Here is a 25,850-nt window from a genome sequence, read left to right as displayed (position 1 = left end):
GAATTTGTCCAGGTGAGACTACTTTATACCTGTTTCATTTGCTGTTTCATGTGTCATTAACAATATTGACTAATGACTCCTTTGTGTCTGTTGCCCATTGTGTCAATGCAGCTATGGAGCATGTGCACTGTCTCTGTACTGAAGTGCATTAGTGCATTTTAGATGGGAAATAATTATGGCTTATAAGAGATCATCTTGAAAAGGACATCCTTATTCCATTTGTTCTTTGTTTTTTTTTAAGCTATCAAATACTTTATATGAACTAATTTTTGCAAAATCTTAAAGCGAGTAGACTTTTTTTTTTCACTCTGGAATTAAAAGCAGTGAGAAAATTTTCTGTCCTGGTTCTAATTCAATATACTGCTATTCTGCCTTGGATTATCTTTGATTTAAAAATAAATGTACTGCTAGGCTCATATGTTTAATAAGGATCATTCTCACACCAGTTTATCTACTTACTTAAAACCCAGGAAAGGTATTAGGCCTAATTTCCCGTTTCAGTGAGAGTTTTACCTGAATAAGGACTAAAACGTTTGGCTTTTTTAACTGCTGAAAGACTAAAGTATTTTAGCTAAAAGAAATTCCTCAAACTAAGTCTTATCATTATGAGAAATAAAGCAAATTCTGAAAATATTTCAGTTTATCACATTACTTGTGGGGGAAAGCATCAGGTGCATTTGCATGCTATTTTCAATGAGCAAAATGCTGAAATTGTTCAGAGACATCCAGTCTTGGCTGCTTTCATTTTTAGTGTCGTAGTCACTACATCGTTATGCTCTGTTTTGCGGTTTGAGATGTATTTTATTCAATCACTAGGAGCAGGTAAAGTTTTGGACTCATTTTAATTATGATCTATTGGAAACCTGGAAAGCACATTATTTTTCCAAAACGTGTTTCCAAGCCGGTCATGATTTCCCATCAGAGTCCCAGCAGTATGACTTCACTACAGCGATTGTTGCTCTCATGACTTGCTATGGGAGCTGATCTAATCCGAAAAGAATTGCTACAATATATGCTTTGAAGAGGGAGTGCCATTTCTCTAAATTTCTCAGTTTTGAAAACATTGCCTGTGTTAATTTTCTTTATCAAATGCGGACCATGCTGACTCTCTATTTTTAAGGTGAGGTCCAACGGTTAATTGTAATACTAGTCTTTTTTTTTTTTTCTTTTTACAGCCTGCAGAATGCTCTTGTAGTCACTGAGGGCATTATCAGGGTGCCAAATTATCTATGTCCCAGCTGTTGAATACTGTAACTAGCAGAGTCAGCTGTACAAAATTCATTGCCTGTCTTGGAAGGCTTGGAATAATATGATGCCGCATCATTAAGACATTTGGACCATTTGATTTAGGGAAAAAAAGAAGAAAAAAAAAGTCCTGTTTAAAGGTAGAAGAATGAAGTTTTGATCTTCATCTTTTTGTACCACTGAATGAAGCCGCACGTCTTCAGTACTATGCGAAAACAAGAGCTTAGTTGCAGATGAAACCGAGATATTTGTATGTCTACAAATTCTGTCTGCTGACCGTGTCTTTAGCTGTGACAGTAAATAATTAGGCAACTGTTTGCTAAATCTGAAATAGCACAGAAGAGCATTTGCTGTGGGAGAAAAGAGTCTTGTTTTCTGACCCGCAGTCAGCTCGGTTACTGGCCATCGTATTTTTTTTCTTGATCCACATAATAATTCACAGGCAGTATTTCTAAAGCATTCAGTTTGGGGGGAGGGAAACAAGCCCTATTATCTCAAATGATTCAGAAATCGTATTGAAACAAGCTGTTTATTCAGGGGAAAAATGCTTCTTTGTTAGTAGCACCTTTAGAAATGGTCAAAGGCAACGCCTTTGTTGTGGTAGTGGCAATAAAATGTCTAGTATATTTTATCTGAACCATGTGACGTATTTCACATGTCTTGTTTGTGACTGACCAGGGAAGATGAGAAATGATTCAAAATACTTGTTAACGTAACTACTAATAGGTAAACTTCATCCTGAAAAACATATTTGACTTTTCTTATGGAGTTTGTAGTTGAGTTAAAATTAGTCATGTTGCTTCTAAATTATCTCATCTTTGCCTGAAAACAGAAATTAATGAAATTATTGTTATTAGCAGGCTTCCTGATAAATGTGTCCTAGTGGTTTTTTCTGACTTCTTAATAAGAAAATATCCAAGAGTATTTCATATACATGTAGCTTTTAAGGTATTAGATGCCATCTCTACCAGATAGAATAGATATGCATTGTTCCATCCCCACATTATTTGAGTGTTGAAGACTTCAGAATCAGTGTTGTAAAGATAGTGTCTTTAAGTGCAGCGCTTTCATTTGATTTACTCTGATATATGTCTTAAGTAATACACCAAGAATCAAGATTTGCACATAGAATCCTTCCAAAGTTGTATTTTTCAGTTCAGGTAGTGTGTATATATTTAAATAACAGTTGCAACAGACTTCTTTTCTCCCCCAAATTTTGAACAATTATATAACAAAGTTGCTACCCTTTGACATCATTATTGAAATGGGAACATGTAATAATGACTGTGATCGCTATCTCTAGAATAGCGATAATTCTTGAAGTTAAGTATTAAATCACAATTATTTGGGAACATTCTCACAAGCTTATATTTAAACCTTTACAGCACATATAGACTTTCTGGCCTATGAAGTCCTTTCAATGCTTTGGATTTTGGCTCTGTAGGAAACTGATCTATTTGACAGAAAATTCAGCTTGACATGACTACCCATGAGAAATACAGCCTTGCAGCTCTGGGACTTGACTAAATTGTTGTTGATGATAGGAGAGTATCACATTAATGTTTTTTTTGGGTCAAATGCCTGATTACTGCTTCCTTCGAATATCTCTGGCTTGCTGCATAGCCTCTGCCTCTGTAGGGAAGAGAGGCAAGTCTGGGGCAAAGGACAGTAAAACTAAGACTGGGTTGTTTAAACTTCATCATTACCTTACATTTCGATTTTGTTTTTTTCTCCCTTGCTTTAAAAAAAATCTTTAATACTGCATATTCTGCTGAAGCATGGCCAACAGGTGTGTTTTCTATACTCTGAGAAGCAAAGTAGTCTAGAGGTAGAAAAGAACTAGTGGGTCTTCTGCGGTGCTTTGTTGCCTGTGTAGGGTTCAAGGATGGTGTAGTTTATGTATTCTTATGCCTCATTGAGTGTAGTTGCAAGTAAGTGTGCAGGACCTAGCTGTTCTGACATTGATTGGACACTATTTCTAAATTATTATCAGCGAAGTAGATGACAGTCATCCAGCTCCTTTTGGCTGTCTTCTGGAGGGGGGCCATTCACCCAGGCTGGTTTTTGGACACCTGAGAAGAGGGAAGTTGATGTATTTTAGGAATTGTGAGGCTCTTCATTAGTGTGTTCAGTCTCAGACTTAGTTCAGGGATATTACTCTTCAGAGATGGCTTCATAGAGCAACGATCAGGGGCTGTGGCAGACTTCTCTGACCCTGGAGTCTGGGGATTTGTGAAGCTCCATGTTTATACTCTGAACTCCGAGGCCTTAAGTCATGGCCTGCAGAAGTCTTGTTCTTCTCTGCTCTCAGTTATGTACTAACCGTCTCATACTTTGGGGCTTCTGATTTTGAATTCAGGTGAGAAGTTGGCTAGGCGCTTTTAATTTGGTTTCATTCTCCTTTAGCATAACGAGAACTGGGGGTGTTTAGATGTTGGTTCTGCAGAGGGTATAAGGAATTCACATCTTAGATGATTTTCTTCCACCTGTTTTCAGGTGTTGGCAATTTCTGGTTTTGGAATTGATCACTTTCTAGTTCAGTTAAATAGGGCAAGGTTTCTGCTGTCTTGTGCAGGTTGTGTTGTGGATTATCTGGCTGCAAATCACCTAATTGTTTCTTTGGCACCACGCACGTCTTCAGCATGATGACGTTGGAGTCTCCCCTGTCCTTTGCGTGTCTCCTACAGCAGTTTAGCCTTCTGAAGGCGAAGAACTTAATGGCATTTGTGTTGTATGAGGTTGGACAAAATAATCTAAGGGACTCCTTGGGCCATGTAAACATGTAACACCTGCACTTTTATTCTGTTATAACATCCTTATGTTCTTACAGATAAGTTTTTCACTGCTGTTTTGTTTTGTAGACAGATAACAGTAGACAGTTCTTTTTCAGTGCATTTTATCCTAAACATGGACCAGATATTGCTCATGTCACTCATACGAGTGGTTCGCTGGAGTTGAGTTGCAGTGGGCTTAATTATGTTGGGATAAAAATAATGAAAACCTGAACACTAGCAAATTCGGTGAGGCTTTGTGTGTGTAAAGGCCTCGTTACTGGGCCAGCACTTTCTGAGCGAGTATGATGGTTTAAATAAGCTGAGATTCCATGTCCGTGGCTTTAAAAGATACCTGTTTGGATGATTAAGGCGGGCAGAATTTGGCCATTGATTCAGATATCTTCAGTATGTGAGTTGGGGTACAGATCAAATAAATATTCGTTTCATTGCTTTTCTGTTACTTCCCAAATCCTACTGAGTCAGCCACACCTTTGAAATAGAGACTACACAAATATGTCAGTATGCATTTTTATTACGGCCAAAATCAGGAGGTGGTGAAGCCCGAAGGGGGAAAAAAAAAGGAAAATAAACTTTAGTCGTCATTGTATTAAAAGGCTTGTTTTGGCTTAGTTTATATTTTGGGGTGTGGTAGTTCTTACTGTTTTCTGTGATCTAGTTCACCAATTTATAGTGATCCTTTGCATGAATATCAGCCTATGGATTCTTTTCTTTCCTCTGCACTGTTTAAAACATGCCTAATCTGAAAAATTTGTTGTGTCATTTTGCTGAATTTAAGCATGTATTTAGTATTAAGCGCTTTGTAAAATGGAACAGGGATAATTATCGTGCTTAAAGTTGAGTACAAATATTTTATGAAGTTCAGGCTTAAAAGAATAAAGTTTTGTAAATGTCAGAAGTGAATGCAGATTATTGCTGCATGCCTGAAATGTTTCTTGTAACACATCATTAGAGCTATTTAATTTAACAAAGCCTGATTTTTCTGTAGTGAGTGAAAACATTCATGTACTGAATGCTTTTAGTCAACCCAGCTTTCCAACAGGTGAAACAATGCTTACAAAGACACTTCAGTCCACAGGTCAAATCCTGAAGGGCATGTTAATAGCCAGATCTTACAAGCTGATCTGTGTAGGCAGACTCCCGTGCTTTTGTGGCTTCAGAAATCCACCCACACGAGCCTGTTTGCAAGTTTGGGGCCCAAGTCATAGCTCAGCCTTTAATAAGGCACGCTCTTGCTGAAATCGGTCGTCCTTTAGGACGTTAGAATTTAGCCTTAGTGGCGTTACAAGTAAGTAGGTGTGTTTTCGGATTTAATTTTGTCATAGTTGCGTACAGTACACATCGTTTTGTTGTGAAAAGTAGTCACTCAGCTTTTTTTTTTTTTGAATTTTGTACTTTTTAAGCAAATACAGTTAAACTGACAATAGCTGCAAATAAATCATTAAAAGGACAAAGACTCTAAGAGACTACGGTGAGGGTTGCGTTCTGCACATTGCAATTACACAATTAGTGTAACTATTTATGTGAGACAAGGAGGATTAGGCCTCTGATGGGCTTTTCAGCAGCACAGGCCAAAATCTGCTCTTGATTATAGCCACATGGCCCTTCTGAACTTGATTTGCTTTTAAATATGTTTTAATAGTTCGGTTTCATAGTTAATACGTGAAATTGTAGCATTTGATAATGTATTCTACTATGCATATTAAAACAAGTCTGCCATTAAATGGGGCTTAATGGTCAAATTGTGCTGGAGAACTGCATTACTTTGGATTGAGGTTCAGGTATCCAGCTATCTGACAGCTATGACACTTTACACCACTTGGATCTAAAATTAGTAGAGCTCTTCTATACTGGGATTAGACAGGAGAGTATACGTTAGGCTTCACAAAATGGGAGAACAAAATGGGTCTGACTTTTTGTGCATGTTTTAGACAGTCGTTGTGGACAGTTTATGGATGAAAATGTAGCTGAACAGAGAAGTCGCTGGCAGTGTTTTGCTAGGTACTGAAACGGGTATCCTCTTGTCCTGTGAGCAGACGCCTGTTCCGCCGGGTCAGGTTGCAGTCGCCGTGCTCCTCGTGTGACTGCGTCTCTTAGGCACAGCAGAAGCCGCACTGGAAAGTGCGTGCGGTAATTTGGACCGAGATTTTTATTATAACGATGATAACGCGTCCTGAGCAGTTCTAGCAAAAGAGCTTTTTTGAGCAGAACGTCACTTGGGATACTGTGGGTTTTAGTCGGACAAGACTTCTGTTACTTTCCGTAGGAGTGAAGAACTTAGCTGTGGACAAATATAAATATTTAATGCTTTAAATTACCTCGGCTCTAGATACATTTTTAAACTAGAAATAAAGGATTTACGTTATGTCCTAGAAACTGGGAAGTGACTCAAGCATTTGTCTTGAGGGCCACTGCTGTGTAGTCATTTATAACTGACAAGAAAAAGATATTTTTGCTAAGATAGTTCTGGTACCAGAGCAAGATATTTTCCAAAGCACACATGGTGATTAGATTACTGGCCCCAGTGACTTTCAATTGGAATTAGGCACTTCACTGCTGCTTGTGCCTTTTCTCTCCCCGTGACTATACGTTGTTCAGATTACAACCTGATGCTTGAAGCCGTGTGATAATACTAGGTATTACAAATTAGTTCTGCAGCTAAACCCCCCATTTTTTGAAGCTTTTTAGTATGAAATCTTCTCTGGAGGAAAATTCACAATTTCCAGAAGGAAGATTGATTAGAGAAGAAAAAAGACACTTTTGAGCGTACTGATGTTTTCTTTGTATTGTAGACCAATTATATTTTCCTCAGGCATGGCTTTATGACTTCTACTCTCTGAATTAATTTTTTAACAAAACAACTTCTAAGAAATGTTTGGTTTTGGGGATAGGTTTTTTGTTTTTCTTTTTTGCAGATGTAATTTTGTTGACTTTCAATTTACAATAGAGTTAGAGTGGAATTTGGCTCACTATCTCTGTGAAGGAGAAAAGAGCAGATACCGATGAGCTACAGGAAGAAGGCCAAAGTTGATTAGGTCCCCTGATGAAATTATCTTATTCTGTCGTGCTCAACAGGATACTTTTGCGTTGTTCAATTTCAATTGGTTAACATAGATCCCTTGCTAATAAAATCTGTGCACTCCTTTCCAAGGCCAAATTTGGCCAACCTTCGAGTTCTCATTTTCTGCTTGTTTTTGTTGCAAATTGAATTAAATGAGATCGAGTTCCTTCATGTAAGCATTATGTATTTCAACTTAAATTGTACATTACTTTTTGCTTTCACGTGGATATACTTTTGCTTCAGATCCTGTTGTACACTGAATCAGTCCAGCAGTCCAACGTACTGTTTGAAGTGGGTTTTACAGCAGTACTGAACAGTTATCTGTAGTTTGCAGCATCAAGCATTCATCATCAAAGTTATAATCTAGTTTATAAATATTGCATTAGCGTCCTAGAAACAATACATTGTTTATGTCTTGATGTTTTGACTGTCATACTGAAGCATTTTTTGACTTTGGTGACCATGTAATGCTCAAGAGAATTTAAGGAATTAAGTGTACTATATGGGAGCATGCATGTCTCCCCATTGATTTTTCAGTTTAATACCAATGTATGGATTAGATTAAATAACATTACAAAATGAGGGATCATCTTTATCTTAAACATTATACGTGTTTTAAATTTGGTATGAGTAGATATCTAGATTCTGCTAATTTCAGTGACCAACGTGGTGATTGGTCCATTGGAGATGTAGCTGTATGACTAAGATATTTGTGTACTTTGTGCTGAAGACTAGAGTCTTTCTTTGTTTTTCTTTCCTCAGCCAGTACACTTTCTTGAATCTGTCCACCTCTGATCTTCTCTTATTTACCTCTTTCTTCAAGACATACTTCCTCCTTGAAAGGTGCATATCTCGTTCTGTTTTCCTAGTAAGAAATATCTCAAGTGGGAAAAATCTTGTCCTTTGGTTCACGGCGAGTGAATTTAAGGTGTAGAGTTTAATCCCTGTCAGTGAAAGTGCTGAGAGAGAGAACAACGTCCAAGGGACAGAAGCATGAGTTGGGAACGTTGTTAACTTTGTCACTTCTTTTTAAAATGATTAAATTTCTTTGCTCTTAGTTTCAGCACTCGACTCGCACGTGGCTGTGTAATCATTGCCGGTGAGGATGAGAGAGTTGCTCTTGTTTCCTTGCTTGTACCTCATACTGCTAATGAAAACAAACTCAGTGCTGTAGGGAACCTAGCCAATGATACAGTGCACTAAAGAAAATATCTTCTATATTTTAACTCTATTGTAAGCTCCCAAGACTTGTTTTCCATGTATTATCTCAGTGACTCAACTGACAGGCAAGTACATCAACTTGAAATTATTCATTTTTTTTCCTCAATAAATAAGCAGTCCATTACAGCATTTGTCTCCATGACCTACCTACTTTAGTACTTAGCATTAGCCAGTGGCTTAGATGCTATGTGAGACAGTGGATTTTGTTTGCAATTTGATTATTGTCATGCTAGCAAGTAAGAAAAAGGGACAGTAATTCCACATTTTTGATCCTTTCATATTTTCTGTATATCAGCAAAATGCTCTTAGCCTGTATTTCGTGGTTTAAAATCTCAGCTTTTGCAACCTCTTTACAGTTGTAAGTTCTCTCCATACCACAGCATTAAGCATTTAATGACTGTGTGCGCTTTAATATTCTCCCTACTGACGTACTTTGTGAGATGAGATGGCATGATTGTCTCTAGTACTCTGTGTTGCATTACTGCTTTGTGTTGTATGCTGATCATCTATGTGTATTTAAGAATTCAACTTGATTTATTTTTAGCTAGCTGTAATGTTTCAGGTTTTATTGATCTTTGTGCAATTAGTAGGCATTTTTCCGCTGATGGCCTTGGCAGTTGTGAGATACTTAAGCTTCTGTTTATTGTTCCCAGTAATTGCTTAATTTTTGTTTAAATTGTATTTCATTTCCTGTCATTCTGTCTAATAATGTTACAGTTTCGATGGGTTGTTTTGAATCTTAAAATTCTAGAGTTCTCCCAGTCTGAAACAATTTGTATCATCAGAAAATATCCTATTTCTTTGTTTACTTCCTTCTGCAAATCTTTAATAATTGCAGAACGCATTGATGATTTCCAGAAAACTACACCCTTCTCTTCACATTGGAAGGCAGCCAAGATTCAAGACACTGTTATCCTTTAAGTCATTTTTCAGGCTGCAGAAGGATTGCACCCTGTATCTTGGTTGTCTTCATTCGTAGTTCTTTTGTTTAAAGAAAAAAATTGTGAAAGCTTTTAGGGTTACATGTCAGTTATATATTTTTTGATTTTAATCTAGAATGACCTAAAAAATTATAGAGGAATTTGATTTATCATTACAAAGATGATGGGCATTTGGCATTATGATTTCAATATCTGTCTCAGTATTTTTTTTTGTCTTAAATTATGCTTTCCACTTACTTCTCCCAGAATTAATATGAGCTACATTAGTAATTTTTCAAGCTTTTCCATTTGTTTCTTGAAAATAGTCAGGAGAATAGTGATATGTTTTAGGGTATGTGTTTATAAGGAGCTCTTCTCACCGGTATTTTAATTCTTTCTGAATTTGTAATTAGCTGCTTGTAGTTGGCTGTATATAGGCTTCCTGTGTCGCTCCATAATTTTTTCTTTGAGACTTCTTCCTGTGATGGAAAACGGTAAATTTTCTGTAAAGCATGTGGTGGGGAAAGGAACAGCAAATCATCTTAAAAACTAGGTCCTCACTCAGGAAAGAGTTTATTTGGGTCCTTCATAACCGTGTTACTCACGGCAGCGGCTTCCTCGGTCCTTGCTGGTGCTGATGAGCCATGAACATGTGCGTTGTTGTCCTGTTTGCAACAAAATTCTGCTTGCTTTACAGTAGGTTTTGTGTCTCTCTGCTTTCATTTGTTAAGCTGACTTGCTGGGCTTTGCTTGGATAGGCTTTCTCTCTTGCTAAGGACACGTTTCTGGCGTGGTAAACTTTTATAGCTCACGCCTATTAACTTTTTGAGACCGGGCATTCAGACGATTAGCCTGCTGGTACTGAAGTTAATCGCAGTACGTTCATGTGGAAAGGGCTCAGTGTTGTACTCTTTCCTTATGGCTTTATAACATCTCTCTATGATCTAACCATACATGTAGTGCTTGTATAAATGAGAAAGTTTTAGAAAAATAGATGGTAGTTTGTTACAAAGCACAAGTTTTGCTTGCGTGTTTTCTTGCACTCTGCTGCTAAGATATATATTGGAGTAATGTTGCTTTAGTTCTAGTTTCTACTGGTTTTCTATGGCTTATCTGATGTATGAATATAAAGCAGAGTAAAGTATAACTCTTGGTTGCTCGTAATATAGATAACTTATAGACCCTCATATTTGTCTTCTTGAAATCCAGCATCATTGTTTTGCCCTTTGAAATCTTACTGCGTTAAGGTTTTCACCTAGCTAGCCTCATATTTGCGTTCTGAAAATCTTCTGAAACTTTAACAAGATGATGTCAGGAGTGCCTTTGTTGTTTAAAATAAGTGATCTCTGAGCCTGTCCAAAATTCACACAGTAATTGCTGTACTTGTTAAAATATATCTTGACACAAATCATCAAAATAAGGATGGAATAATGATTTCAAGATTTAATCTTTTAAAATGTTTTATGTATACATCCGTATGTACATGCATATGAATATATATCATCTGACATGGAAGCTTTTAAGAGGCACTAATTGCTTTTTTTATTAACCTGGGGTTAATACAAGTATGTATTTCCCTCTGTGCTTCTTGCGTTCCTCACGCGGAGCATTTCCTGACGGATGCTGCTGAATGCTTCATGGAGAGTGACATCTGTCATGATCCAGCTCGTTTTTCCTGCGAAGTTTGTAAAGAGGAATTTCTGTGTATCGCTTACTGTTGATATTTTTAGTATGACAACACTTTTATCTGCAAGTAAAGCTTTTTATCTCGCCCATTTGGCCATTTTCACTTTTGACATCAGGGTAAAGCTTTTTGTATGGTTTATTTTAATTGGTATGATGGTTACTTTTAGCATCGTTTCTATCAGGGTCCTGCGGCTCCTGCCTGTCCCTGCCCTCCCTCGGCCCCGGTCCCATCCCTGCCCAGCCCCGGGCCATCGGTCGCTGCCCCGTGATGCTGCAGCCGTGCGGGCTCCAGCCCTGCCACAGCCCTGCCACGGCCCTGACCTTTTTTGTATTTTGAGTGCAACTTACACCTGCTTGGGTTTCTGCCAGTTCCTAGCATCTCCAACAGCGTTGGCTGTATCTAGTTGTGTTATATCATGTCCTGTCTAACATCAGCCATTCTAGAAATGGTTTTATCGTTGGAAAACTGCTATGTGAAAATAGTCCACTTTAATAATGTGCTAGGAAACCATTGTTGAAGCAGTTCATTTGAATGTAAAATTGATTTGTTATACAGCTTTGATAAGCTTGAATCAAATTTTATGATAAATTTCTGCATAGTACTTTATGGGTACCTGTTTATTTGAGGAGAAAAAAAAAGACTTTCCCCTCCCCGTCACTCTTCTAAGCTTTTAATCAGAAAGGAGTATTAAGAACTTCAGCTTTTGGGTTGATCAACGATTTCAGTATTTGCTAGGCACAGATAGGCCCAGTAGTCAGCAGCTGTCAGATCTTTGCTGGGAAACGTTCAGGGAAGTATGGCTGCAGTAAGTAGCTCTTTTTACTCTTGTGTAGTGCAGGAATAGTTTTGAAGTGTCTGAAGTAATTATTGAATTATTCTTAAAACCTCATAGGCTAAACACTGTTGACTTTGATTTTTTTTTTTTTTCCTATTTCTGAGTCAAAAAAAATGTAGCACTAGTAAAATGTTTCATTCAGAAGGCTCAGAGCTCAGAAAAATACTTAGGAAAATATGAAGCAATAAAGGAAAATATGAAGCAGTAAAACTCTTCGATGGAACATGAAGAGCTGAGATAAGGACATTGTCTTTATACGAGGACTCGACAGGGAAGATCAGTCGAACATGTGTTTGAAGATAATGGTTTTTGTTGCTATTAGTGGTGCTTAATTAGTTCAGCGTTCAGCCTAAGCAAGCCAGTGATAGAGATGGAGCAGCTAGAATAAATGTATTGCGCTACTTGAAAGTTACTGGTAACTTCAACGAACGCTAAGGAGCTAAGAACTTCTCTACTGCCAGCTTCATGCGTATGAATCAGTAGTGGGCAAAATAATTCATTAATTTTCAGAAAACACTACGATCCTTGGAAAAAATGCTCTGCAGTGTGATGCTCACTCAGACCGTGCAATATATGGAAAACTGTTTTGTCCAACGCAACCCAGAAATGAAGGCTGAGAGATGACTTAGACCAAACTGACTGAAGCTTAGCATTAAGGGTTAATTTAACAAGACCTTATAGAAGTTGAAGGGCAAAATCCAGTCCTACATCGTGCCTACACTGGATTGTTCCATGCAGCAGTATAGGTTAGCTGCTTACCACCACTGCTGCTTACCACCGCTTCAAGCATCTACATATACTAGGAGCACCAGTGTTTGGCCTAAAAGGCCCTTGAGTATCAACATCTGCTCTAAAGAATGGAATTCAGGGGGATTGGGCTCTCATCCTCTGCCTGTGCTTTGCTGTCTGCCACATCAGGTAGAAAGCTGCCTAAATGCTTTCTCTGGTTGACTCACCAGAGAAACCCAATCCAAAACTGAATGCTGTGGTGAGGTTTTTGTGTACGTTTTGTGTACACATAAGAATAATAGTAATGAGTGTCCTAAGTCATGGAAGCATTTTATGCCGCTTTGAACTTGAAGTATTTTGGTTTTCTGCAACCCAGAATGCTGTCACTGCAAGTTTTGGGGTATCTGGGTAAGAATATACTGTTCTTCTACTAGAACTGAGTAACTGTGCAAACGTGGGCTTAAGAAGGCTGAGAGGAAAGCAAATTAATACATAGTTAATTCTAGACCGGTGCAGAGGAGAGGAAAGTGTAGGTTGTGGTCTTTGCTTCCAAGGCTGTCACTGCGTTTTGTTCACTCTTATTTTAATATAAATTACAAAATTGAAATAGTAGGATGAAAAACTGAACTGAACTCTAGTATACGGTAACACTTCCACAAAGGACTAGAGTCAAGGAAATTCCACTGGTACATTCAACATTGACAGACCATGTAAAATGTAGAGAGCTATTGAAGAATGCAAAATCCAGGACTTTTATCTACCCAGCTCTAAAGAGAGAACCAACAGTCAGGCATGATTGTGCATACACTGTCTCTGAAGCTGCTTAATACTCTGCAGTAATAGGTACATATTTCTGTGTATATATACTGGTGTGTGTCTCACTATCGGTTTACGTTTGCTTGGGCAGATGAGATTGGATTTTCTTTTTAGTAGTAGTAGCAGCAGTAGTTACCAGAGCAGCCAGTTTGGAGTGGCAGAGTGGATCTGCAGTTTCCTCCTACTGCAGGTGTGAGCATGAGGCAGCAATGTGCCCTTGTGGCCAAGAAGGCCCATGGTCTCCTGGGGTGCATTAGGAAGAGCTTTGCCAGCAGGTGGAAGGAGGTGATCCTCCCCCTCTACTCATCCCTGGTGAGGCCTCACCTGGAGTACTGTGTCCAGTTCTGGGCTCCCCAGTACAAGAGAGATGTGGCACTACTGGAGAGAGTCCAGCGGAGGGCTCCAAAGATGATGAGGGGCCTGGAGCATCTCTCCTGTGAGGAAAGGCTGAGAGGGCTGTGCCTGTTTATAAAGCCTGGAGAAGAGAAGACTGAGGGGGCATCTGATCAATGTATATAAACATGGGAAGGGAGGGAATCAAGAGGATGGGGCCAGACTTTTCTCTGTGGTGCCCAGCAACAGGACAAGAGGCAACAGGCACAAACTGAACCACAGGAAGCTCTATCTGAACATGAGGAAAAACTTCTTTGCTGTGAGGGTGACAGAGCAGAGGCAGAGGTTGCCCAGAGAGGTTGTGGAGCCTCCTTCGCTGGAGATATTCAACAGCCATCTGGACAGGGTCCTAGGCAACGTGCTCTAGGTGACCTTACTTGAGCAGGGGGGTTGGACTAGATGATCCCCAGAGGTCCCTTCCAACCTCAACCATTCTATGATTCTATGAAAGTGAGACAAATTGCAGTGCATTGCAGTATTTCTCCTATATTTTAGCTCATTTTCTAAAAAACTATTTCACTCGCTTACTGCTTTATCCTTCTCATCTCCAATTCATGATGTGATTTAAGTGTTTCTGGCACCAAACAGAAAGATACTGTAATAGAGAACAGAATGAAGCATCTTGTGCCAGCTGCTGTGGCAAACTGTGTATCTGCAGGATTCAAAGCTTCCCACACAGTGACTGCACCTCCCTTCTGGTTTTAGCATAGCCAGCGGGGTTCCCCACGGGAGACGAGCACAAAGGTGCTTGGCTGAAACAAGATGCCCCAGCGGCAGCTACCGCTGTCACAGTTTGAGATCTGGCTCTCATTTTTGCTACATTTGCTGACTTTCTGAGTATTGAAGCAGTGTTTTTGAGGCTACTGCCAATGCTTCAACACAAGAAAAGCCTGAGTCACTGACAGGGATAGCAGTGAGTCAAAAATCAAAACCACAGAGCCTGGTTACAGTTCTTGAAAAGGTGGATTTATGTTTAAGAGGTACTTTCCACCTCATCACAGCTTCCTAATATGAAATTCTTCCTAATATTAGTGCAGTAGGATGCCACAGAGAAGTTAGAGGATGGTGAGAGAAGTCCATGTGGTAGCTCGGAAGACCTTCTGAGCAGTGACTGATGCTTACTCTGTGCTAAAGGGTTAGTGTCCCTATGATCTTGATGCACCCTCCTGGCTGTTACCATCAAGAATACCAAGAGCGGTTTATGACACTCCCATTCAGTGAAGTTTTCAACCAAAAGGCCTGATTATATCCTCCACTCCTTTGAGAATAGAGGGTCCACGCAGTGATCTACGGTAGGAAACTATAAATATTCCAACAGAACTGGGCTGTGGCCAGCAGCTAGAATAGACTTTACAAAAACAATAATGAAGATCTGGAAGACTCATTTGATTTGCCTTCTTTGTAACACCTTCTGACCTGTCATCAAGCTGAGAGGAGGGAAATTTGGAGGAACGTGTCAGGGAGCAGCAAGGGCTGGTTCCCTGTCCCTTGCAGGGCAGCCAGGATCCCAGTGTGGTAGGAAGGCACGCAGAGGCAGAGACTACCCACTGCCCCTGAGCGAGGGCAGCAGGGCAATCTTGGGGATGGTGGCCGGGTTCATGTGAGAATCCAGATCGTTGAGCAAGTCACTGAGCCATGGTCACGAAACAGATCTGAGGTCAGGCTGGGGATGTGAGTCAGGGTCAGGCCTGTGAGGGTAGCCGTGATATATGACAGCTTCTCTTACCTGTCCAAAAGCCCTTTGCTGGGAGATCAGATTGGGATCCAGTGATTCTGAAACTTATGATATCTCTCTTCACGTTTTCTCAGATTTTCTTCCACGACCCTTACCCTGAGTCAGATATCCCTTGTGCTATTTTTCATAGCTATGGTTTCAGCCACAAATTTCTACCTGATCCCCCACATAACAGCATTCCACTGGGACTATGAAATTTTCTCGAGATTCATTTCTAAGTAATGGATTTCCATCTAAAACATGCCTTCTTTTTAGAACCACATTTAATACAGAAAAAACAGGGGCAGGTTTAATGTTCCCAACATTTTGAAACTGACTGTTGCCTCATCTGTTTATTGTGGTATCTGGAAGTTAAGAAGGTGAAGCTATGTCTTCATAGATAATATTAAAGTGGGTAACCTAGTTAATCATGCCAAGATATCAGCTGTCTGGTAACCTCTCCCTCCAGCTCAACATCAGGGCTCAGTCCAGTTGCTGCATCCTCCACCTGCTTCAGGAGCAGGTCAGAACCGGAGTGAGTAAGACAGCAATGTGGTGTAACTAGCTTCCCAGTATAAGCTGTATGCTTTGGACTTTGCTGCTGGATCAGAGGCTAATTTCAGAAGAGCTGCCCTTCAATTGCTGCTTGACCATGCTGCTGAAATGACACTTTCATGTTATCTTGGAGAGAACAGTATTTGTCAGCCACGTGCAATGGGAGCCGTACTGCATCACCTGCAATAGGGTACGACGAGCCTTGCGTTTTATCATCCTCGGGCTTCAAGCTGTGAAGAAACCGAATGGCAGATGTGCCTGCCTCTCTTGTTGTGTGCGAGCCCAGTGAGACATGGGACACGTAATTGTTTCTGCTGTTTGGAAATACCTAGCCTCATAAGCACTACAGGTTTATGCACCTACTGTCTACATCTGAAAGAGCTGCGATTACTGTATGGTGTTGAAAATCAGATGAGTTACTGTAAAATAAGGTAAAATGAGAGCTTACAGCACGTTAGCTGATAGGTATTAAATAACTGCCTTTTGTGTTTGCCCTCACTCCATGAGGAAATGTGGTGTAACATTAACATGTTCTTCCTTCAGTGATGGTCATGCTTTCAGGTATGATCTGACATTTGCCTCGGAGTGACCCTGATACAACTGGTACGCTGTATATGTCTGACCTCACAATACCTCACTTGTCTTGGAAAGGCATAATTTACTTTTCCAGAATGCTTTAGACAACATGATTGAAGTTCGTAAGGAGTTTAGGGTAGTCTTTGTGGTGTTTTGAGAACTGGATTGAAAAGTTGAGGCAAAAGCTACTTGTCATATGGTTACACCTATACTAGTAAATTAATGTGATCAGGTCCGTTTCTGTGATCCTGAGGTCCCCTGGCATGGAGCAGCCTGCATCCATACTATGAAATCCCCCTTTTCTCCAGATGGAGCTGCAGGCAGACTGTTTAGTGGGAGTGATCTGTAACCCATGTTAACTTGAGACTTGTCTGGGAGAAGGATAGCTGGCACAGGCTGCAAGCAAGCCGCTGACGGCTCTGTCAGAAAGTTAGAGAACTCTTTTGAGACGGAGAGAACATGGTGATAACCGAAGTAATGAGAATGACCTTATTATTTAAAAATGTCTAATAAGTAGGCTGTTTTCAAGTGTGTGCAGAGTACATGTTGTGAGTTTGGGATAAATTTATTTTTAGTGAGATTTGGAATAGGTATATTAAACTGCAGAAATGATATGACTCTGTGCTTTGTGGTCCATCTGTAATGGTTGGTGGCTTTGGGAATCAATGTGCCATCTCATCAGGTGGGTATAGTGCGTCAGGACCACACGTGAAAAATAATGGAACAAATATCAAACTCACATTTCTTTCTGCTTAATGAAGTAGGAAAGTGGGATGGTTAAATGTCACATGGCTGATCCACTCTTATAGAAAGAGAACCAGAAAAGCATATGTATATAATGAACGTATTGTCACTAGGCAGAGCTGAAAAAGGATCTGAAGGGGCCTTTTTGTGTTTGGGTGATTTTTTTTTTTTTTTTTTCTTTCTGTACTGCATATATATTGATACAGGAGTTTGCTTCTTATGCCATGATGGTTAGTTTTGTATATATTCAATGCAGCTTGATTTGTGAGATATGTATATTTGTCCTGATTGCTGTTTTTTTTTTCTTATATTAGATATGTGTAGTAACTGTTTTGTGCATGGTTTTTAGCTTTTAAATTTGCATGTTTAGTGCCATTGATTTGCAGGTGGTATATGGTGTGGTACTTTGTATCATATTTGCCTAATTTAGGTGTGGGAAATTCAGGCTTTCTTTACGTTAATGTTGCTCTAGATACCTAATTTTAGTTTCTGACCCAGTCGTTTGGCTACATATAATTTGTCCTAGGTGGGATTATAGATAATTTTTTAATATTTTTACTGCAAATTCAAGTTGCTCAAATTACTTTCTCTCAAGTTAGCCTGGCTCAAGTGAACAGCCATGGTAAACTGAGATGCAGAGTGACATTGGGTTGCTGCTCAGAATCACCGTGTTATCGCTGTAATACGAAGATGATGAGTTAGCAGTTTGAGTTGCAGTGGTTTGCACGGTCCTCTCCAACAGATTAGACAAATTAAGTTGTAAGCATCAGCCCCCTAGAAGATAGGATTTCAGCGCATAGGGTGTCAGCTAGGGGTGACTCTTTAATTTTGAGTTAACTTTGCAGTAGAGGCAAGGCAAGAAAGAAAGATGAACAAAGAGCATATTTTATGAGTACATTATGTATGAGTACGTCAAGTATGTATAGTACAGTAGTGCCTTGATTTTGAGCTAGAGAGTGGGAATTCTGATCATGTGCAGAAACATCTGTTTCTGCAGCTCTAGATGCTGCTGATTGATTTACTGATGTTGGGGAAATTTTTACACTAATCTTCTTTAAGGCAACTGAGGCCCTAAATTAGATGGAATTGCCAGCACTGGGTGAGCAATGTACAGATGTAGCAAATTTAGCAGGAAATGAAAATGTGGATAAATGTTTAAGTGTATTGCTTTTGGAGAGAGTAAATACCAAAGAGAGCAGAACAGAATGCATTTAAAAGACCAACAGAGCAGATAAAGATCTGAAAGCTATAGTAAATAAGTACATCTGAACTCAGAATACCATGCTATACAGAAAAGCTTAGTATTTATTATGGACTATTTATTATGCTATATGAAGCAGGCACAGGAAAACATTGTAAGAGAACTATGTTGTACTGAAAATACAGCAGACATGCATGAACTAGAGAAGTCTAACCTTAAAAGAGCTTATATCGTTACTTTGTACATCTTTGCTTGTGTGTGTGTGTGTGTGTGTGTGTTGTTTTCTTTTTTTTTTTTTTAATATCAGCTGAGTGTGTGGTTGGTGTTTCTTTTTCTTTTCTTTTCTTTTTTTTCCCCCGTCTCAGTAGGTTTCTGTAATGTGAAATAGCATGAAATGCTTGTGAGAACCAAGTCGCAGAGGTCACCTCCTGGTTGAAAGGTTGAGATCACATGCATACCTTGTTCCTCTTTCCCCTGGAGGCACAGAACAGGCTCTCCAGAAGTTTCGTGGGTGACTTGTTTTGTGGCTGATAAGCATCAAAGGCAATGCTTACTCTATGAAAGTCGCAACAGTTTCTTTTATAGCCCCTCTGTATTTTATGGGTTAGGTTAACTTTTGAAGTATGAAGAATGCATTAATTGATCAATTAATCTCTTCTTAAAACAAGATACCCTGAAAGCATTTGTGTGAGTTTACGTAACCACTGCGCCAAAGAAGAATAAAACTTCATGCAACTAAGTGTTGACTATTGACATTTTACTGATAATAAAGTGACTTACCAGCACTTCTAGGAGAGCTGGTGCCTTTATAATAGACAGAAGAAATCTATTAAATAAAGAATGTTTTTTTCTTTGTGACTTTTCTCCTCTTTTTTAGTTACAATTAAGTTGTATAATTGAAAAATTCTTATGGTATGTTTGCGGCTTCGAATTAATGGACGAGTTCACAGAAAGAATGGCAAAATGAGTTGAACTTAATTCTTTTTAATTTGTGAAAACTTGTTTTTAAGAAAAAATAACCATGTAATATAGGAGTATTTTCCTGTCAGAAATGAAGTTGTGAAAAGGAACATAGCAGTTGCTCAAATGAAAAGTTTTTAGAGTTATATAGCGGAATAAGACCACTTAGCTAATTTTAGAAATTGTAGCTGGCATCTAGTCCACCTAACTCATAGACCTGAATTTCTCTTAGCACTTTCGTTCCCTATGCAGTCAATGGAGAGAGGGCTTTCAGAGGGAGAAAGTTTCTGTCTAAGTTTAGGCATGTACTTTTTTGCTTCCCTAGTGCTCAGCTTCAGCAGGAGTTGTGAACCATCTCCATACAGAGGAGTCTAGATACCCTCCCGTTCTGTGGGCTGAACAGACCGCTGCTGTTGTAGAGTTTTTATATCCAGTCATCAGTTGAAGACCTGATGATAAGTATCGTAGTTCTGTTGTTGCAAGTCCCCTAAAGGTAAAAACAGAATCCCTGCTTAAAGACTTGACAACTGACCAAGAACTTAAAAATGGGGAGAATTAAATTTATGTGTGTGTATGTCCGTGCGTACCTGTATAGGTTTGTGTGTGTGTTTATGTACATATGGTGGGGCAAATTCCCCAGCGTCATGGAGGAAGAAAAGTTTATGTGACTCTGGATTGCTGAAGTGCCTGATTAGGCTAAGGTAAAACAACTGTGGTCAGCTGTACAGGTGAGGGAGAAGATTATGTGGAAGGTTAGTGGAATTAGAAATTTTACCTTGTTTTTCTTCCTTCAAGGAAAGGGAGATATTTCACCCCTACTTCTTCCCTCTTGGGTTTGGAGAATGGAGCCTTTCTGGAGAAGTGAGCTGGTCCAGGTTTGTGAATCTGGACTGTGTTAGCTGGCCTAGAAATGTGAAGACTGACAGTGGACTGCTGTTACAGAAAGGAAAGGAAGAGAAGTACAGGTGCTCTCTTCTCTCCTGAGTAGGCTACGAGAATGTATACCTCTACTGATAGCTCAATCTTGCTAGATATTTTAAAAGGACTTCTGTGATTACATAAACAGATGAGGAATTACAAGAACGCTTCAAGATTTTGAATTACGCTCTCTTTCATTCTCTGTGCCTAGTCATTGAATGCTGGCTGATTTCCTATAGGCGTTGTAGAAGTCGGTCTGGAGAAGTGTTTGGAAGTTAGTGTACACAGTTGATATTTGAGCTTAAGTAAGAATTATTTGTCTTTGATATTGCTTTGCAATGAGTTACTGTGAAGCCTAGCTTAAGATTTAGGTGCCCAAAATTGCTGTTGCTCTATCTGATAGCAAATAATTCTTGTTGGTTCAAATAATTCTTGTTGGTTCATATCTGTAGTGGTAAGAATACTCATGATATGTCCACTTTTTCTTTGGTAAAGAATGTAGCTAGTGCTCTTGAACAAAAGATTTTCAAAGATGGTATGTTAAGTAGTGCTGCTGAGAAGTGTGCTTTTAAGGGCTCTTATTCATAATCAGGAAAAAATACATAAGCACTGTTTCAGACTTAGATTTTAAAAATTATCTTTGTGATACTTGTTACAGAGGAATTTATATTAAATCATCCTATTGCAGAGATGTTTTTCCACAAGACATTTAATTCATGTTTTAGTGTGTTTAAAAGTTGCTTAGATATTCATACGTACAGTACTGCTTATGAAAGTTGTTGGCAGAATGCAAAAGAATTCTACTTTAATACGAGTAGCTGGAATTAAAGGCCCTGTCATGTCTAATGTCAGTGTTTATGATCAAGACTTTTATAACATTGTCTAGAATATTCCATTGTGTTCGTGCCTTTGTTTTTTACTTAAGTAAATGGGTGAGGGGTTTGGACTCTACTTTTGGGCTTGATCTTGTACCCCATAGAATCATGAAGATATCAAGAGACATGCAGAAGGCTAAGACGTGCTATTCAAGAGTAATCCCACCTCCTTGTACTGTCCAAATTAGGAGCATGGGACTGAAACTCTGAACTTTCCTTTGGATGCACCTCTTTCTCTCTGTTGAAAACAGGAATTGCCAGGCAATTGCGCTTAAAGATGAAGTGCCTAAAGTTATGTGGGATGAAGCCAGGCCTTGTACTTTTAGGCTGTTCTCCTACTTTGGCTATATTTGAACTTTGGGACTTGGTTGGGAGCACTTTCCCCGTCCTGCCTCACAGCCTGTGACCAGATTTAATATTGAGATATGCCCTGAGCTTGCACTATTTTCTTCTTCTTCTTTTGCTGCTCCCTTCAGCCTAAATCCTGGTTTCCAAGGGAAGGAAAGATGGGCATGAAAAAAGCCATGGTTTGCTACGATCAGGTCCTCAGTCTGAGTGATGAGAGGACCCATTGCAGGACGTGGATACTCTGCACTGTAGGTGTAGCCTGAAATACAGGGAGATCTACTGATTCTTTCTCTTCTTTGTCAAGATCTCCACTGAAAATGGAGAATGATGGTGACTAAGATAGAGTAACATTATGGAGGTAAATACAATGAGTTGGGCGGAGGATAAAACCTTGTTTCACCTTTTTCCGTAGCCACACACTTTGGTGCCTACGTTTTAGGGTTTTCTGTCCTTTTTAGAACCTGTGGGTACAGTCCTGAAATGGCTGCTGAAAAACACTTGGTATCACTGTGCTGGTTACAGTACAAAAGAGCAAAATCTTTATTTTGAGGAAGTGATCTCACATACTATTTTTGGCCTGTTGTGAGAGTGTGGTTATGCTTCAGACAGGATGGTCAGGACCAGATGTCTGTTAAGCCTCATCTCATTAGGCTGATGAATGTAAACAGGAGTACTGTAGAAGTAGGTGGTGTTGGCGAATTTCAAGCACAGGAAGCAGCTGATGTCCGAAGGCCATCAGGATACGTATTACAGAAGGGTAATATGAAGAAGTCAGTCCCCAACACTGGAGGCTTCAGCCTTGAAAATGTGATGAAATTTCTCTCCTACCCTAAAAAGACTTGGTTTCACTTCCTTCCTGAGAAACAAATCTGTATATGATTGTCAATGCTAACTTCTCTACGTACCCTTTGAAGTCTTTCCTTTGGTAGTTTTAATAATTGTGGTTTTAAAAATCTGTGGGAGAAAAGTAGCTGAACTCTTGAGATTGTTAATTTTGTCACTAGTCCTTATGAATGGCATCCGTCTTTAGGCTGACCATCATTCTTACTTGCTCATATGTATTTTCACGTTCCCTTTTATATGAAGAGTTGTATTTCTGAAAATCTTTTTAAGGTTCGCAGTTCATGTTATTATGAAACTTTATGTTTTTAAGTACCTGTGGCATTTTTTAATGCTATAAGTTAACTTGTAATTGCCAAATATTCTTACAGATACTGAATAGCATTGATAGTCCATCAGTGTCCTCACAGTTTTTTTTTTTTTATAAATTCCTTCAGGATAAAAACATGGATAAAATTTAACTTTGAGAGCTGTTAAGTTTGCATTCTGGTCGCCACGATTTATCTTCATCACAACCACTCAAGTCATGACACCTGAACGGAGATAACTGCTAGTAGGATCTGACATATCTTTTAGTCAGTTCAGCATCAGCCACTGCTAGTGGTGTCAAGTACAGAAAGTGTAGGGCGGTTACAGAAATGATAACATTTTAATATCTTGATTTTGTCACGATTTTATGTCATTGCTGATAGCTGACATGAATTTCCTAAATTCGCGTTGCTTAATCTATGACATTTTAACCCTTTTAAAAAAGATATTGTTTTTGGCTGATCTGAATGTTTTAGGCTCTATATATAAAAAAAACCCAACAGACCTGCTTTCTCTGAAAACTGTTTGTAAGATGGTGATGAAAAGAACTTGAGGCTGATTAGAGTTGCACACAGTATTTTCATTTTTTACAATTGTTTCTGCCATATGAAGTAGAAGAGAGATGCTTTGTGAAGAAAGCTCTAGTGTCAGTTAATCTCGGAAAATGCCAGATTATTCCGTCTTGAAGCAAGAAAAAGTTATTTTACAACCAGAAATTTTCTTACGGTTTGAGAACATCTGTTTCCAAAGGAAAGAGTTGTTAGTGTGGGCTTTTGCACTGGCATATCTAGAATATCACAAAGAGCTTCCAGATTTTTCTTAGTTTATGGTACCGTGCTTGTGGCCCTCTACGCAGGAGCCTGTGCGAAGATGCAGAATTAAGCCCCATGAAAAGGTATGGTATTATGAATCTTTAGGATAGGTAACTTTGAAACAGAAGAAAATGTAACTATGTAAGCAGTAAAACATACTTGTGATTACCTAAAATTCCAGGCTGAATCTCTATTAGGCTGCTAATAGTAGTATGAGTTGCCCGGAGCGTGATAGCTTTCCATGTTTCTTGAGTTTTCATAGAGTGCTTTGCCAAATAACGCAGAAAAATTGGGTGAATCTTCTTTTCAGTTTTGTATTCACTTTTATTCTGAGGGATTTCCAAAGGATATCAATGCAAGCAGGTACTGTTGTGTTTCTTTAATGGGAAAAAAGGATGTATCAGTTCAGTTTACTTGTCTGGAAGGGATTACTTGGAAGGAAACAACCTTACACTATTTTTCTCTGCAACGCTGCTCCAGATTCTGTGGTAGGGATCTCTGACGTGCGCGGGTGAGGAAGGCCTTCGGAGACCTTTCCTGCCTGTCACTTACGCTAGTCTTCCTTCAAACCACTTGCCTTTTACTGTGTCTCACTTTCAGCTGGTAGGTGGCATGAATTTTATAAATACTCTTTGACTGCAAGGTTACATTCATTAGTACCAGGATGTAAAAATGTTCACATGGTTTAAGTGGCTGCTTGGCAGGGGGCAGGGCAAGCAGGCAGGAAAAAAAAAAAAAAGGCCTTTGTTTCACGCAAGCAAAACAAGTTATTACAATATGCCTTTTCCGTTACTTTTCACATTTTAGATGCTAATATAAATAATTCAATACGTGGTGTTTGTTACAAGCGTTGTTGGCAGTTTCACAGAACCCGTTGGCCATATCCTAGCCATAGCGCTAGTGAACGGTGTAAGAGATCACAAATTGATCTAAGCAAAAGAGTGATACTTGTCTTTGCTGTAGAGCCTGTCGTCACTGGAATTAATGGAAACAGTCCCTGTCATGAGCAAAAAATGAAATTCTTATATTTGCTGAGGAACAACGAGTCTTCTGGGGTTTTCCTGCTCACCAAACAGCATTGCTTTCCGCAGCTGAGATTTAGTACAGGGCCCTTCTGCTGCAGCAGAGGGGATATGTGGGCTCTTTAGCGTGCCCAGGTCTGGCTGGCACCTGGTATGCAGCGTTTAACGTTGCCTTTGTTTCTCTTTGCTGATGTCCTAGTCACATAAGTGACCTGGGACGGCTGACCTGGTGTTGGTGATTTAAAGTGAGGTCAAGTACGTAACATGAGGACCCTCTAAAACTAACAGAAAGCGTAGCAATAGAGAGAAGATAATTCAAAAAAGGGTATTCTGAATACTAAGCTTGTTATATGTGTTACCAATATGTGCTATTGTTTCTAGGAAGGTTTAAGAATTGTTAGTGAGTCGTCTGATGAAATACAGATGTCTGCAAGGCAACATCTATAATGGAGCTAATCACTTCGTCCTGCAGGAGATAACTGAAATGATAAAGACGACTTGCCTCCAATAAATGCTTATTCCTTTGCATTGACTGCAAAGAGATCCTGGGGTAGGTGGCTCTGATGTGACTCTCTACGCTGTGGATGTCTAATTTGGGATCAGATTAACGTCACCTTATGAGCCTAATAAGAGGAATGCATAGCAAATGCTTCTTGTCATGTACATTAGAGAAACTCTAGGAAGATGGAGAGAAATTCAGTACCCAGGTACAAAAGGGAGAGAACCTTAAGGAACCAGGAAGGTGGCTGAAGGCCAGGCAATACTCTCTTCCTACCCCTGTTTTTAGCACAGGAACAAAAAGTAGAGTATCTGGAAGTACCTCATGGCCAGTGGTCCATTGCTGAGGTAATCTGCCAATTCTTCTAAAATACCAGAGGATGCTTCTTGGTAATTATGGTCTGGAATTGGGCTTTCTTATTTTATGTATTTCTGTTATAATAGAGTTTCCAATTTCACTCTCAATTTTTTACAATATGAATTTTTTTTTTTTTTTACCATTTTCACAGTATGCTTCATTATTTTCTGTTTAAATTTATCTAGGATGTGAAGTTAACTCAGGCAAATCTAATAGGCACCAATGAAGTGAGAGGAGTTAATAAAAGTTAAATGATGTTGCAGATGAGCTTCTTGGATATCTGTAGCCCAGGGAATTCTGGGATGCAATCAGAGATTGCTGAGTCCATAAACATCTTTTCACCTTACGTAGATGTGTGATTCGGCAAGTTAGATGGCTGCTAAATTCATTTCTGAAAATAAACATTAATAGCTGTCACAGC

At 39.2% G+C, this 25,850-nt stretch overlaps 1 protein-coding gene across 22 annotated transcripts in view; it reads left to right on the top strand.

The window, feature by feature from the left end:
- LOC104151956 (dystonin) overlaps positions 1-25,850 on the top strand; it is a 309,066-nt gene that overhangs the window by 35,460 nt on the left and 247,756 nt on the right. The gene's annotated exons all lie outside the window — the stretch shown is intronic.

This window comes from Struthio camelus, chromosome 3 (assembly GCF_040807025.1).
Source record: "Struthio camelus isolate bStrCam1 chromosome 3, bStrCam1.hap1, whole genome shotgun sequence".
Lineage (NCBI taxonomy): Eukaryota > Metazoa > Chordata > Aves > Struthioniformes > Struthionidae > Struthio > Struthio camelus.
The sequence above is the reverse complement of the archived record's forward strand: the minus strand, read 5'-3'. Positions and strand labels throughout refer to the sequence as shown.